Genomic DNA, 15,394 nt, shown 5'->3' on the forward strand with positions numbered 1-15,394 from the left:
GAAATAGAGACATCATCAAAGTAGTCCATGTGACATCAGTGGGTTAGTTAGAATGTTTTGAAGCATCGAAAATACATTTTGGTCCAAAAATAACAAAAACTACGACTTTATTCAGCATTGTATTCTCTTCCGGTTCTGTTGTCAAGCCGCGTTCACGAGTCCGCAGTGACGCTGCTGACGTGTTATCTGGTGCGTCTGTGTATTCGGGTTCAAATAAATATGGCTGGGCAAAAAAATGCAAGTCTTCCTCTGTGTCGAAATACTTAGACATGTTTGCGAAGATTGTTTTGTTTACAGCGTGTGTCTCCCTCAGACTGTAAACGAAGCTCGAGTGCACTGATAACACGTCAGCAGCATCTTACGTCATCAGCGTCACTGCGGACTCGTGAACGCGGGTTGACAACAGAACCGGAAGCGAATACAATGCTGAATAAAGTCGTAGTTTTTGTTATTTTTGGACCAAAATGTATTTTCGATGCTTCAAAACATTCTAACTAACCCACTGATGTCACATGGACTACTTTGATGATGTCTCATTTCCTTTCTGGACAAGGACAGTAAACCGTACATACATTTCCAATGGAGAAGAAAACTCTCGGACTAAATCTAAAATATCTTAAACTGTGTTCCGAAGATGAACGGAGGTCTTACGGGCTTGGGACGACATGAGGGTGAGTCATTAATGACATAATTTTATTTTTTGGGTGAACTAACCCTTTAAATATTTTTATATATCTCTTTCTAAATAATTAGTTCTGACTCTGTTTTAATTGTATAAATCACATTTGAAGCCATTGTAAACTGTTAGCAGTTAATTTATGTGCCTAACAGCCCTTATTTATGGTAAGTTTATTGTAATGCACGCACTCATTACTTTAGTTTAAAATAATGTTTTAATGCCTAGCTCATGACCATCTGCTAATTGTATAATGTACTGCTTGTACTGAATTATGTTTATGCACCTCACTGAGCTCCTGTGTATATTTATAGTTTGCTTGCTGTGTTTTTGTGTCACGGTTGCCTCTGCCCATATTAAAGAGCGTTATGAGTCACTTCTCACTTCAGTCTGAGAAATCATGATTCATTCAAGCTCTGTTTCAGCAACCAGTGCCCAAAATACTCGGGCATTGAGTCACCCCCTATCTTTGCACTGGAAAGCCTGCTTAGGAATGCCCTGATTGACTTGAGGAGTGATATTTCAGCTGTTTAGCTAACACCTCTTTGCCTTTCAATGAACAACTATTTTGCATAACTTGTCATTTATTTAAATAGGCCTACGTGAACTGGCACAAGTGTATTTACTCCATATTGACTATAAGGACTTTTCATTGGCATTTTGTGTCCAACTTGCATTGGGACCTGAAGCAGGGTAGATGTGAACACAATTGTGAATGCATTGTGGGACATTTCCCACATCATTTGTTCACGTCCTTTATACAGGCTTGTGAATATGACAGTGACCCTCTGAAAGAGAGACGGCTAACCTTATTTTGAGCACAATAGTTCATTGTTAAAACTAATGATGTCATTGTTGAATCTCCTACTGGAAAATCCCCCCAAGATGAGCTCTTATCTGAGGTGTGTTGTGTCATTCTGCTTGGTTCTGTGTGGTTTTCTCTACTGACCTGCAGGTTTAAAAGCATCAGCCAGCAGGCTGCACTGCATTGCTGCTCCTGCTACCTGCCACGTCCTGCTACAGAAACCATGAGCTCATGGAATCTGCAGATAGCGGTTAGCCTATAAATTTTACGAGTATATGCTCAAGTATTCATCAATCTTTTCTCAGCACAAGAGCATCGGGCAGCCGTAGAGAATGCTATCCAATAACTGTCATGGAAATTCATTGGTCAAGTTGTACAGTAACTTGCTTTGGATACATGACGTTTCTAAAGAACAATTAATCATATTAAAGTTGTTGACCGATAGTTTCTCTTTTTTCCGCATGGTAAACTATCTCACCATCTCGTAAGCTTTTATTTTTACAAGACAGCACTCCTATTATTCTCAGAAAGCTCTTCGGTGGTTGGAAATGAAAGAAGAGCTGCTGTAATCAGGTCAGTATGAAATTAGGCCAGGCTTCTCTTGGTGGTCATAACGGCCATATTACCCCCTGAAGTAGGAGGGCTTGAATTATATGTACTTTTTAATTAATGTCTTGGTGTTTCTGTGGAAAATGGGGTCACCGCGTTTGTGTTGTGTAATCAATTATTTAATGTTTTTACATGTGGGATCTAATGGACTTCTTTTCTTGAACTTGATTTTTGTTGAGTTTAAATTAGAAACACTAAAACAAATGAACACTGAACACAGGACCACATGGAGATGCCAAAAAAAACCCTAAACCAACCGCATTGACCTGACTGCATTATATGCCTAGTACTATTGTACACGGATATTTTCAGAATTACTAAACACAGCAACATACACATAGATAAAAAACATTGTCCTGAATTTGTACATTGTAGAGAATATCACAGAGCTCGTGTTTTAAAGCTAAACACTCACTGGAATGAATAATTCACTGAAAACTGGACATCAAGTCACTGTTCTCTTATGAGAGGTTCTCTCGTACTGCGTAATATCTTACGCTAGGGGGAAAACCTCTTTTCCACTAGATATTGAAGCCAAAAATATCCTTAATTTTGAATTAATTTAAAACGCGTTGCGGCAGCATGCAGACATAGGCAAGGCGGCTTGCGTGCCTATTGGCTGTCCTGCGGCAACTGCGGCAGCCTATCGAGAGAGGCCCTTGGTGACGTCAGATCCAATGGGGGCGCTTCGCGCCCACTACGTCACCTCCCGCCCCAAAGTGGGCGTGGCCTGGGCCTTTAAATATAGCTCGATGGGCTGATATAATCTGGTTTTTCATCTCTTCAGCGAAGCTCACGCATCGCTGGATCCGGAGTGAAGAAGCCGCACCGTCTGAGAAAAGCTTTCTGCGGGACGAGCCTTTGCATCTGAAGCCGCTGGCCTTCATCTCGCCGCCTTCAGTCGCCGTACGTGCTACGCTTTCCGGCGTTTATATCCTTTTACTCTGCCGAGTGTGTGTTTGCCGCTGTGACTCACATTCTCTCTCTCTATCTAAAAGAGCAGCGTCTTTTTAAAGATGCCTCGTTCCTGTGGCTCGTGCCGAGCCGCACTCAGCGATAGGGACATGTCATCTGCGTTTCCTGCCTGGGTAAGGATCATGCAGCTCTCGCGCTCGCTAGCGGCAGCTGCCATCATTGCGAGCTATTGCCATGGTGACTCTGAGGACTCGCCTGGCATTTTTCTGCACTTCCGCCCACTATAGTGCCGCGCCGTAAAAAGCGGCGTAGTCAGCGGGTCCCCGAGCCTTCTCCAGCCCGTGAAAGCTCGCCGGTTCGCCCGTGAGCTTCACCAGCTTCACTCGAGTCGCTCACCGACGGACAACGCGAGCCATCCACCGCCGCTTCCGCCATTAATGACGACGAGATAGCTGCATCTGTAGAGGAGGCCAGCTGCTCTATCCTGGCGTCGGACAGTGAGGATTGGGCGAGCTCTGTGGACCTCCCCCCTCTGCCCGCGAGTCGTCAGGGAAACGGGCCAGCATCGAATCCGAGCTGATGCGTCTGCTCTCACAGGCCGTGGCGAGCCTCGGCCTTGCGTGGGCAGCGCCCGCACAGAACCGACTGGATGGATGTTTCCTGCAAAGGGACCGCGTACCTCAGTCTCAGCAGGATTCTCCGTGGTGGACGGTGCTAAAGACAGAGGATAACACTCTCTTCCTCCAGTAGAAGAAGCTGTAGCAGCCCATCTTTGCCTGCCCTCAGCTGGACGGCGAGCTGAGACGGCGCTACATTCTAAAGCTTGCCGCACTACTTCCGCTATGCACAGCCGCGCTTATACCGCCGCTGGACAGGCTGTATCGGCATTACACTCGATGGCCGTACTGCAGATCTTCCAAACCGACCTTCCCCGAAAACTGGATGAGGAAGGACCTGAAGCTATCAGTGTGCCGGATTTGAGGAGCGCTACGGACCTGGCTCTTCGCGCCGCGAAATCTGCTGCACAGCCCATTGAGGCGGGAACATGGCTTTTCTCACCGTTGCTGAGAGACACCTATGGCTGACACCTATGGCCGCTCCGCGTTCCTCGACGCGCCCATCTCCCCAGCTGGCCTCTTTGGATCATCCGTCAAATATTTTGCGGATAGATTCGCTAAGGTTCAGAAGACGTCACAGGCTATGAAGCACTTCTTACCAAAGCGCTGTAGCTTCGCAGCAGATCGCCCAAAACAGCCGTCTGCTCGAAGCTCCCAGCCACAGCCTCCGCCCGCCGCCGCTTCACAGCGCCGTTAAGCCCGGGACCAGAGACCACGCTCTGCCGGCCGCTGCCCCCCCTCCGCGTGGGCCCCGGCAAAAGATTGAGATAAAGCCTGAGGCCTCAAAGTCTTCCTAGCCCTCCTAGGAAAACAACAGTGTTTAAGTCTCGCCACGGCCAAACTTCCACCGAAACTTTTCGCTCATTCAGTTCCAGAAAATGCGACTGTTCCAGTGTATTTTGCAGTAAACAAGCTGGTACCACGGCCCGCTTGCCTGCATACAAATGCCGTTTCCACGGCGACCCAGATAAATCACATAAACAGTGTAATTTCTGGTATTCCGGCCACAGCTAATGGTGTTATGAGTGTAATAAAAATTCCCACAGCCCAGTGTTCATTTCTACACTCAAACACAGCCCGCCACAGTACAGGGCTCGCACAAATAAAATCGACTCATGTCAATTGTGCATTAAATGTAGTGAATGTGCCCACAACCCAGTGCCCACAAACACTACACACTGCATGTCCCACGGTTTCTGTAAAAACGAAACCAACACACATACAGTCAGCTCAGGCTCACATACACCAAAGCTCTCCTGTCGCCACTATGTTGCGGCCAGAGCCCAGATCTCATTCTACCCCTAGCTATTCATGCAAATGCGTGGGCAAAGCTTCCCGGGGTATCAGAATGGGTGCTGAACATTATAAAAAGAGGCTATTCGCTGCAGTTCGCTCGACATCCCCGCCACTACACGGCGCGGGTTGAAACTACAGTAAAAACCGAAGTAGCCCATCTACTTCGAGCCGAAATAGCGAAACTATTGAGCAAAGGGGCAATAGAGCCTTTATCTCAAGCTCAGAGCAAAGGAGGCCTATACAGCAGATATTTTCTGGTACCGAAAAAAGACGGGGGTCTCAGACCCATTCTAGATCTAAGACAGCTGAACAAAGTGCTTGTGAAACGCCAGTTCAGAATGCTCACAACCAGGAAAATCCTCGTGCAGATTTGCCAAGGGGACTGGTTTATGTCAATAGATCTGAAGGACGCGTATTTCCAAATACAAATAGCGTCACGTCACAGGCGATTTTTGAGATTCGCCTTCGAGGGTCAGGCATATCAATACACAGTCTTACCATTCGGCCTGTCCCTTGCACCCCTTACATTTACGATGTGCATGGACGCGGCGCTCGCGCCTCTGAGACTTCAGGGCATGCGAGTCTTGAACTATTTGGGCAATTGGCTGATTCTAGCTCAATCTCGTTCAGAGCTCATAGAACACAGGACCATGCTACTCAAACACCTCGAGAATCTTGGTCTCACAGTCAACTGGGTGAAGAGTTCGCTGTTCCCCAGCCAGGAAATATCCTTTCTGGGCACAGAGCTGAAATCGCTGTCAATGACAGCGCAACTATCGCCAGAGTGCAGACTGAACATTCAGCGCTTTGCGAAATCCTTCCGATGCGGCACTATAGTCCCGCTCAGGAGGTTTCAGAAAATGCTGGGCCTCATGGCCTCAGCGTCATCAACACTCCAGCTGGGTCTGCTTCGCATGTGCCCACTGCAATGGTGGCTGAAAGCACGAGTGCCGCCTCGAGCTTGGGCCTCCGGTCAGTTTCGCCTCTGGGTCAATCAGGAATGCGTCTCAGCCCTGAAACCTTGGGGGGCGAACGACTGGTACCAGTCAGGTGTAAACCTGGGGACTTCCTTGAGTGTGCAGGTAGTGTCCACGGACACCTCCACCTCGGGATGGGGAGCGCTGCTCGAGGGCAGACCGTTCTTCGGCCAGTGGTCAGAACGGGAGAAGCTCCTACACATAAACTGTCTAGAAATGATGGCAGTTAATCTCGCGCTGAGGCGCTTCTGTCCCCGAATAAAAGGCCATCACGTCTTAGTCCGCTCAGACAACATGTCAGTGGTGGCCTACATAAATCGCCAGGGCGGTGTCAGATCCCGAAACCTTTGCAGGTTAACGGAACGCCTCCTGGTATGGGCCCAGCACAATTTGCGCTCACTGAGAGCAGCACATGTGCCTGGTCACCTGAACTTGGGACCGGACAGATTGAATGAATGAATGAGCCATTTATATAGCGCTTTCATATGTACTACTGTACACCGAAAGCGCTTTACAATCATATAAGGGGTTCTCTCCTCAACCAGCACCAGTGTGCAGCATCCACTTGGATGATGCGACGGCAGCCACAGTACAACGGCGCCAGTGCGCTCACCACACACCAGCTATAGTTGGAGAGGAGAGAGGGTGATAGAGCCAATTCAGTGGATGGGGATTATTAGGAGGCCATGATTGGCAGGGGCCAATGGGTGGAATGTGGCCAGGACACCGCGGTTACACCCCTACTCTTTTACGAGAAGTGCCATGGGATTTTTAATGACCACAGAGAGTCAGGGCCTCGGTTTAACGTCTCATCTGAAGGACGGTGCTCTTTGACAGTATAGTGTCCCCGTCACTATACTGGGGCGTTAGGACCCACACAGACCACAGGGTGAGCACCCCCTGCTGGCCTCACTAACACCTCTTCCAGCAGCAACCTGGTTTTCTCAGGAGGTCTCCCATCCAGGTACTAACCAGGCTCAGCCCTGCTTAGCTTCAGTGGGCAACCAGTCTTGGGCTACAGGGTGATATGGCTGCTGGCTTTTGAAGATTGTCCAGGAACAATGTTCCAGCAGGGGAATGGTCTCTGCACCCACAGACGATCCTTCTGCTATGGGAGACATTCGGCAGAGCGCAGATAGACCTGTTCGCGTCTCAAGAGAACGCTCAATGCCCGAAGTTTTTCTCCAAGAGCAGGGATGCACTGGCCCACGTCTGGCCCCGCTGCCCACTCTATGCTTTCCCCCCCCGTCTCGCTCCTGCCTCAGGTATTGGAACGAATCAGGGAAAACGGATGCTCAGTGCTACTTGTGGTTCCGCTCTGGAAAAAACAGGCTTGGTTCCCAGTTCTGATGCAGCTTACAAGCACTGCCCCATGGCCAATACCAACGAGGAAAGACCTCCTCTCTCAGGCCAAGGGCTCGATTTGGCATTCCTCGCTCGCTCGGTCCCTGCACACATGGGCCATCAACGGGTACCCGCAAACCTCCCGGAGGGAGTGTTAAACACGATCACGCAGGCTAGACCGCCGTCTACTAGATGGCTCTATTCCTCTAAATGGTCTGTGTTTTCTGGCTGGTGCAAAGCCCGAGGCTTTTCAACCCTAGACTGCGGGGTTACGGTAGTTCTCTCCTTCCTTCAAGAGCTACTGGATAAGGGCAGAACCCCATCCACGCTCAAAGTTTATGTGGCGGCCATAGCAGCGTTTACAAAACCCGCGACTGGCCAGTCACTGGGGAAGAACGATCTGGTCATCCGCTTCATTTAAGGAGCTAAGAGGCTGAATCCTCCCAGACCCCCCTCCATCCCCATATGGGACCTTTCCACGGTTTTGGAAGCCATGAAAGGTGCCCCATTCGAGCCAATCCACTTGTCGGACATGAAACATCTGTCATTCAAGACAGTGTTTCTTATGGCTCTTGCTTCAGTGAAGCGCATAGGGGATTTACAAGCGCTCTCAGTAAGCGCGACGTGTATGGAATTTGGGCCAAATGACTCGAAAGTCATACTCAAACCAAGACATGGATACGTGCCTAAATCCCTCAACACACCGTTCAGGGCTCAGGTTATTTCCCTGTCTGCCCTGCCGGTTTACAACGAGGAAAAGGACGCAAGCTTCGATTGCCCAGTCAGGGCATTAAGAGCTTATGTGTCTTGCTCGTCTGTTTTCAGACAGACTGAGCAGCTCTTCATTTCATTCAGCGGACGTGCTAAGGGACTAGCCGCATCGAAACAGCCTATCCAGATGGATAGTTGATGCCATAGCGCTGGAATACACGTCTAAAGGCTTGAAGTGTCCTTTAGGTGTTAGAGCGCACTCCACAAGAGGCATGACCTCGTCGTGGGCTTGGTCTAGCGGGATTACCTTGCAGGATATCTGTAAGGCGGCAGGCTGGGCCTCCCCGTCTACATGTATAAGGTTTTATAACCTAGAGGTTCCCACCTTACAGGCTAAACTACTTTCGGTCTAAAATCAGTATTTTCTGCCCCTTTGCTTCGGCTCAGAATACTACAACCGCTTGAGCACCGCTCGCTGATCGATAAAATTACTCCATGGGCAAAAGTAAGACCCATACTGTTACACAGTTAAGGCCGAACATTTTCACCCTGACTGTGTGGAACACTTATTGGGAATGACGCTTATAGTCTCTCTTCTCAGACTCTTTGTGAGTCCCTGGTGATTATGCATTATATGAGCCCCGGCACCTGCCCTTGGGACTTTGGTGTTGGATCCCAGCACGCACGGCGTTTTACACTGTGTTCCCCTAGCGTAAGATATTACGCAGTACGAGAGAACCTCTCGTAAGAGAACGTACTCAGTTACTAACGTAACCTCGGTTCTCTCTAGAAGAGGGAACGAGAACTGCGTATCTTTGCCGTGCCTGCAACACGCTCTGGTTCGCTTTGGCGATGAAAAAACAGATTATATATCAGCCCAATATATATTTATAGGCCCCGGCCACGCCCGCTTTGGTGGGAGGTGACGTGGTGGGCGCGAAGCGCCCCCATTGAATCTGAAGGGCCTCTCTCGATAGGCTGCTGCAGTTGCCGCAGGACAGCCAATAGGCACGCGAGCCGCCTTGCCTATGTCTGCATGCTGCCGCAACGCGTTTTACATTAATTCAAAATTAAGGATAATTTTTGGCATCAATATCTCGTGGAAAAGAGGTTTCCCCCCTAGCGTAAGATATTACTTCTAGAGAGAACCGAGGTTACGTTAGTAACCGAGTACGTTTTCTCTGCCATCTCTGATGAAATAAGCCTGGTTTTCTTTAAATTAGTGCTGTTTTGGACTGATTATTTGAATGCATTTGCTTACTGGATAATTGTACTAAAAACACCACTTTTGAATAAGAAACAATATCAAGTATATAAAACTTGCCAAAAGTCCACGAAACACAAGTGTATCGGTGAGAACGCTCATTTAAACAGCATAGCTACACACACCCGTACATTTGACTGCACATCACATTTTTGTGTTGTCACTAGGCAAATCACCCTGTAGCCCAAGACTGGTTGCCCACTGAAGCTAAGCAGGGTTGACCCTGGTCAGTACCTGGATGAGAGACCTCCTGGGAAAACTAGGTTGCTGCTGGAAGAGGTGTTAGTGAGGCCAGCAGGGGGTGCTCACCCTGAGGTCTGTGTGGGTCCTAACACCCCAGTATAGTGATGGGGACACCATACTGTCAAAGAGCACCGTCCTTCGGATGAGACGTTAAACCGAGGCCTTGACTCTCTGTGGTGATTAAAAATCCCAGGATGTCCTTCGGAAAAAAGAGTAGGGGTTTAACCCCGGCATCCTGGCCAAATTTGCCCATTGGCCCTGTCCATCATGGCCTCCTAATCGTCCCCATACACACTGATTGGCTTCATCACTGTCTCCTCTCCACCAATAAGCTGGTGTGTGGTGGGCGTTCTGGCACAATATGGCTGCCGTCGCATCATCCAGGTGGATGCTGCATATTGGTGGTGGTTGAGGAGATTCCCCCTTCTATGTAAAACGCTTTGAGTACCCAGAAAAGCGCTATTTAAACTAAGGGACATAAACTAAGCCTTTAAATAAAAGGGTTATTGAGCTGTTTACACTGTCATATACAATAAAAGAGCCTGCACAGCAACAAGAAATAGAAATGAACACAAAAAAACCTGCCTAGTGCCTACCTTACACAACACTGACGGTGGACTTGCGCTCAGGAGTAGTGCGGACATATTCTTTCACACACAATATGATGTCACACTGTAAACATAATTTAACATATGAATAACATTTTTTTAATAGCCCACATAAAGTGTTTATTGCAAATAAATTACTAAATGCTAAAAATGAATAAATGTAAATTAAATTCGCGTTGCAATTACAATTCAGTGCTACCGCACCCCCAGCATCCCTACTTCCCGCGCCCCCGATTTTATATACATTTTATCTAATTACTGATTGTTCCTAGTGTACATGCTCATGACAGTATTTTCCATCAAAGAAATTATTACTCCATAATATAAAGCCATATTGGTTTTGGCAGTGGATCTAGGTCGGGGAATTGGGGGCTGTGTAAATTAGGGAGACTGCAGACCTTCAGTCTGGAGGATTAGAAAGGGAATAGGCTAGTTCTGTAGTAGACACAATAGTATGTTTCCACTGCGACCATTACGCCTAGTTTTGCACTTGAATGAGTTTACAGTGGATCACTTTTCTAAGAGTAATTTGTCTTTTGATAACATATTTCATTGTACTGTTTGTGCAGCAATAACAATGCACCATACTTTGAGCTCCATTGTGAAGACGCTCATCTGCATTATGGTCATGGTTGTCTGACATAGTCATGCATCAATGTCGATGATGAAACATGCTGTAATTCCCTGTGTTTATTTGCATGGTATTTTTCCCTTTCAGAGCGGCATCTCTGAATGAATTGACATGGTGTTGATATCGCACTAGTGTGGGCAGAGCAAGCGAATGACAGCTGCTAACAGACATTTTTTTCTCTGTATGTGGCTCTGTATGTGATTTATTGGGAAATGTGTAAATGATTCACAAGCTGATGTTGAGATTACCAAAGCCAAGATGCAGAAATATGCTGTGAAATATGCTGTGTTAGAGTGAGCAAATGCTATTCAACAGCTCATCTTCACTGGTACAAAATAATTGGAATATCCCCCTTTCTAGTTCCTCCTTTCAACTTTTCAATACCAGGAATGAACTGAATAAAGTAGAATAACAGAGAGAAACCATATCTAGTTTTGTAGAATCGCTAAATAAATCTTTATCAGGTCTTCTATCATCCTCAATAGGTTTATTTTGCATTAAAAGGCTGACTGTAAATTTTCTCACTCATGACATGACTGCTTATCAAATAATGTTGTTGAAATTCGCGTACACTGTAAAAAAATATATATTTTCATGATTTATCACAACATTTTTTTCTTTTGTCAAATCAGCGTAGATAATTTATGTGGCTCAGATAACAATATTTTGAGTTTATGTTGATTAAACCAATCTCCATTGTACTAACTAAATTTTTTTTATTTCAATTTCAAATTTGATGGAAACCAGGTTACTTGGCTAAACCACTAATATTTTTTTACAGTGTTTTATCTTACTTATAAATTAGCTTTCGCTTAGAAAATAAAATAAATAGTACAATATAATTTCACAATATACATTTATATGTATTAATCTGCAATCCAAGTTTATTCTTTGGATTAGTTTAACATATTTAACTAATGTAACATTCTTTACATGTAATTTTAATGTAACAAAAATGTTGTCTTATCCATGTTTTCTTTTTGGGGTTCTAACCATCATCAAAAGGTTTATGCTCACCATAATCATAATTAATATTGAAAGTATTATATATATATTAGGGGTGGAACGGTAGGCTACATGTATTCGTATTGAACCGAAACGGTACGGGCGTCACGGTTTGGGGCACGAATTTACACGGAGAATACACGGTATAAAAATAAATAAAACTCGCGTGCAAATTAATTAATGTAATGCGGAACTACTATTAGATACGCGGGTTCTTTAGGGACACATAAGATCTAAGGTGTACCATCGCCTTAGATCTGAACGCGCGTTCACTTCAAACGTTTATGGCAAGCCAAGAGGGTCAGAAATACGCCATAGATTAATCGCGTTTAAAGCCAAACTCCGTCAAATACGGCGTTTTAAACCGTATTGGACGCCGTAAAATACGGCGTTGTAATTACAAAACGCCGTAAAAGACGCGCGAAATACGTCAATGACGCCGTATTTGACGGCGTTTTAGTGTACATGGAAAGCACCGCTTTTTACGCCGCTCATCTCGCCATATGACGCCGTAAAAAACGCCGTTTTGGTTGCACAGAGGGCGCGTTTATTTACGGCGTTTTGCTTGTATTATAATGTGCCACGCCCACTGATTTCCACAGCCACTAAGTTTAAACTGGTTTCTCCCAATCAATGATGAACTGAGTCAGACCAGACCAGACCAATTCAGCACGGATCATTTGTGGTAATCCAATGCTCCTAAGGAGTTATCGACATTAAAACAAAGAAAATAATCCAGTTCACTAAAGATGGACAGAAGAAGCTTCATTTTGCGCTGCAAGCGAACATTAAATGACTGCTCTCTTCAGCTAACACAGGATGCTGGACCCAATGTTCAGTCAACTTTAGTGAGATAAGGATTGCTTTCAAACATAAAGCAAATATAGCGTAAAATATTTTACGCTGCTTGTATCAATGCATTGCCCAATACTACGAGATTGTTGTGATTTACACAACATTGCATCCGAGAAAAAAATGCTACTTTTTTTAAATATAGTAATATAAATAATAAAAGACTAGACAAAAATGCTTAGTTCCTATTATGCAAGGTCTAGTAGTGCATTGTTGCCTCATGCAACAAATAAAAAGGAAAAGTTGGCTACACTGCCCAGTGCCCACATGTCTCCTCTGTCTGTGCACTCTCCTGTAGGCCTTTAGATGTGGAATCCTGCAACTCATATTGCAGTCAGAAAGCACAGGTATAATTTAAGTAAAGTTATTTATGCACTTGCAGGTAGGCTAGTTCCTCCAAAGGACAGTCATCTGAGAGGGTTTATTCACTGTCCAGTGCAATGGAAACAAATGGGTATTACAAAGTCTTATACTTTCTTTCTTTTTGAAAGTTAGAAAATGTCCACTTACTGCACATATTTTTATCCCTATTTTTTCGTTGTTTTGAATTAAAAAGTGGGATGCATTTTGGAGAGTAGACCTTTACATTGAAATGTATGCTTTTGTTTCTTGGATTTGTCTGAACCACACAGGGTATGAAAGTTAAGTACTGCGGTTCATTTTTCTCATTTTTACATGAACAGTCCTTTTGCATTTAATTTGACCCTTTCCTCTCTGGTGTACTGATTGCAAAAACAAGTTTAAAACATGATTATTGAGTGTTTTAGCTTTCAAATTATGCATAGTTTATGATAGTCAGTTGAATATTTGTTATAAAACAACGCTTAAAAAAAGTAATAAAAGTATAGCCACGCCTCGGCCTCGACGGCCCAATTGATGTATTTTGTGAATTTATGTTGTGTTTTAGTGTATAATGGTTCTATAGGAGTAATTTAGTGTATAATGGTTCAATAGTTTTTTGGTTCTATTACGCCTTTTGTGTGTCACAGTAAATAAACTAAATATTACAAAAATGGTTAAACACTGTCTAATTCGAAACGAGTTTGCAGCAGAAGGCACGAACAGAGCGAAATGTTATTATGTATGAGTATTATATAAGATAAGACAATTGAATGCAAGAATCAAAACATTAATGCCACGATTTAAATATGCATAGGAATACGTACAAATGTGTTGGTCGGTAGAGTTGTACGTAGGCTAAATAAATTACGTTTTTGTGCTGTCAATACGTAAATGTTTTGCGTTTTAGTGCTGTAAATACGTCAGTATTATATGTTTCTGTGGGTATAAAACGTAAGTAAATTTTGGCTAGCCTACGTGTGGTAGAACTACACTTTACGTAACAATACACAAGTATTTTCATGAAATCACGCCAAGAAGGCGACAAGGGTAAGGAAATGCAGAAGACAAAGGGTAGGTAAAATAAAAAGTCCCAGAAACGCCCAAAAGTCCCATAGATTTCCCTAAAAGTCCCTTAAATTTAAAAACTTTAAATTAAAAACGTTATAGGCTACAATCACTGTTTAACCTAATAAAAATTACTGAAATACTGTTATATTATCTGTGAGTATAGATAATATAGATTTTAATAGCTTGATGCGTTGTTGCATTGTAAAAAGTTTCGGTGAACGGACCGATCCACGATCGCTCTCCATGGTTCTGACCAAAGAATAGCGCTTTGGAATCTCCCTACACATCATACGCATCTTACCTGGCGTTGTCTCTTAGTGCGCTACGAAGACACAAGGTATAAAGGTATGCTACCACTAAAGGTATACCATTGCTAGGCGTCTTCAGGGCTATCATCCACTCGCGAGGCAGAGGCGCTGGCGCCCTCCTAGCAACGGCGCTGTTCGCCGAGAAAGATATGACATGGAGTGGTAGACATGATTTTGACCACTTCATTGAGTTTTTTTATTTTTTAGAAATACTCTTTTTAAAAGATTTTCGTTTTGTATAAATTGTATCTTAATTTTGATCAATGTTTTTATCAACCAATTACCTGTATTTAATGAATAAGAAGCAAATATAGGCCTATAGCAGACAATGTAAGGCGGCGGCAGAATCACTTGCATTGCGGTGAACTGAAGGGCGCCGAAACTCAGCTTGTGCCTCACAGATTTGAGAAATGTAGGCTATCTATTATAGAAAGCTTGAAATGTCTACTTTTAAACAAAAATATTCAAAACCAAAAGAAATAGGCTAGGCTACTCTCTGATTATGAAATCCATATGAAATGTGCATTTTGTCTCTGGCGTTCATGGCGAGACCGCATCGTCAACTTCATCTTTGCAGCGGGCGACACAGAAAATTAAATGTCTCCTTGCTATTTTAGACACATTCATAATCATTACTTTTACCGATTCTTTGCAAGCTTTATGCGTGCGGTCGTGCGCTTGAGTGAGTGCGGCTATATTACGTAAACGCTCATTATCCTGTGTAGGCTATAAAGACTATTTAAGTAATTAAAATAAGATAGCCTACTATTTGTCCACGAATGGCTTTATATGAAAAACTACTAGTCGACTAGAAAAAAAAAATTAGTCGGAGGCAGCCCTTATTCGGGCTGCCGTGGCTCTTGGGGCGGCAGTGGCTCAGTGGTTCATGTAGGTTGTCTGCAAACCGAAAGGTTGGTGGTTCAATCCCCGGTTCCACCTGACCAAGTGTCGAGGTGTCCATGAGCAAGACACCTAACCCCAGCTGCTCCCGACGAGCTGGATGGCGCCTTGCATGGCAGACACCGCCGTCGGTGTATGAATGAGTGTGTGAATGGGTGAATGTGAGGCAAATGTAAAGCGCTTTGGTGGCCATTGGGTCTGTGAAAGCGCTATATAAATGCAG

The 15,394-nt window shown here is 44.7% G+C and overlaps 1 protein-coding gene and 1 pseudogene across 1 annotated transcript in view; one reads left to right on the top strand and one right to left on the bottom strand.

The window, feature by feature from the left end:
- Nucleotides 1–15,394, top strand: part of bach2a (BTB and CNC homology 1, basic leucine zipper transcription factor 2a) — a 45,381-nt gene that overhangs the window by 10,339 nt on the left and 19,648 nt on the right. The window lies entirely within an intron of this gene.
- LOC130101501 (5S ribosomal RNA) lies at nt 6,818–6,934 on the bottom strand (annotated as a pseudogene).

This window comes from Rhinichthys klamathensis, unplaced genomic scaffold (assembly GCF_029890125.1).
Source record: "Rhinichthys klamathensis goyatoka isolate OS25496 unplaced genomic scaffold, OSU_Roscu_1.1 h1tg000256l_1, whole genome shotgun sequence".
Lineage (NCBI taxonomy): Eukaryota > Metazoa > Chordata > Actinopteri > Cypriniformes > Leuciscidae > Rhinichthys > Rhinichthys klamathensis.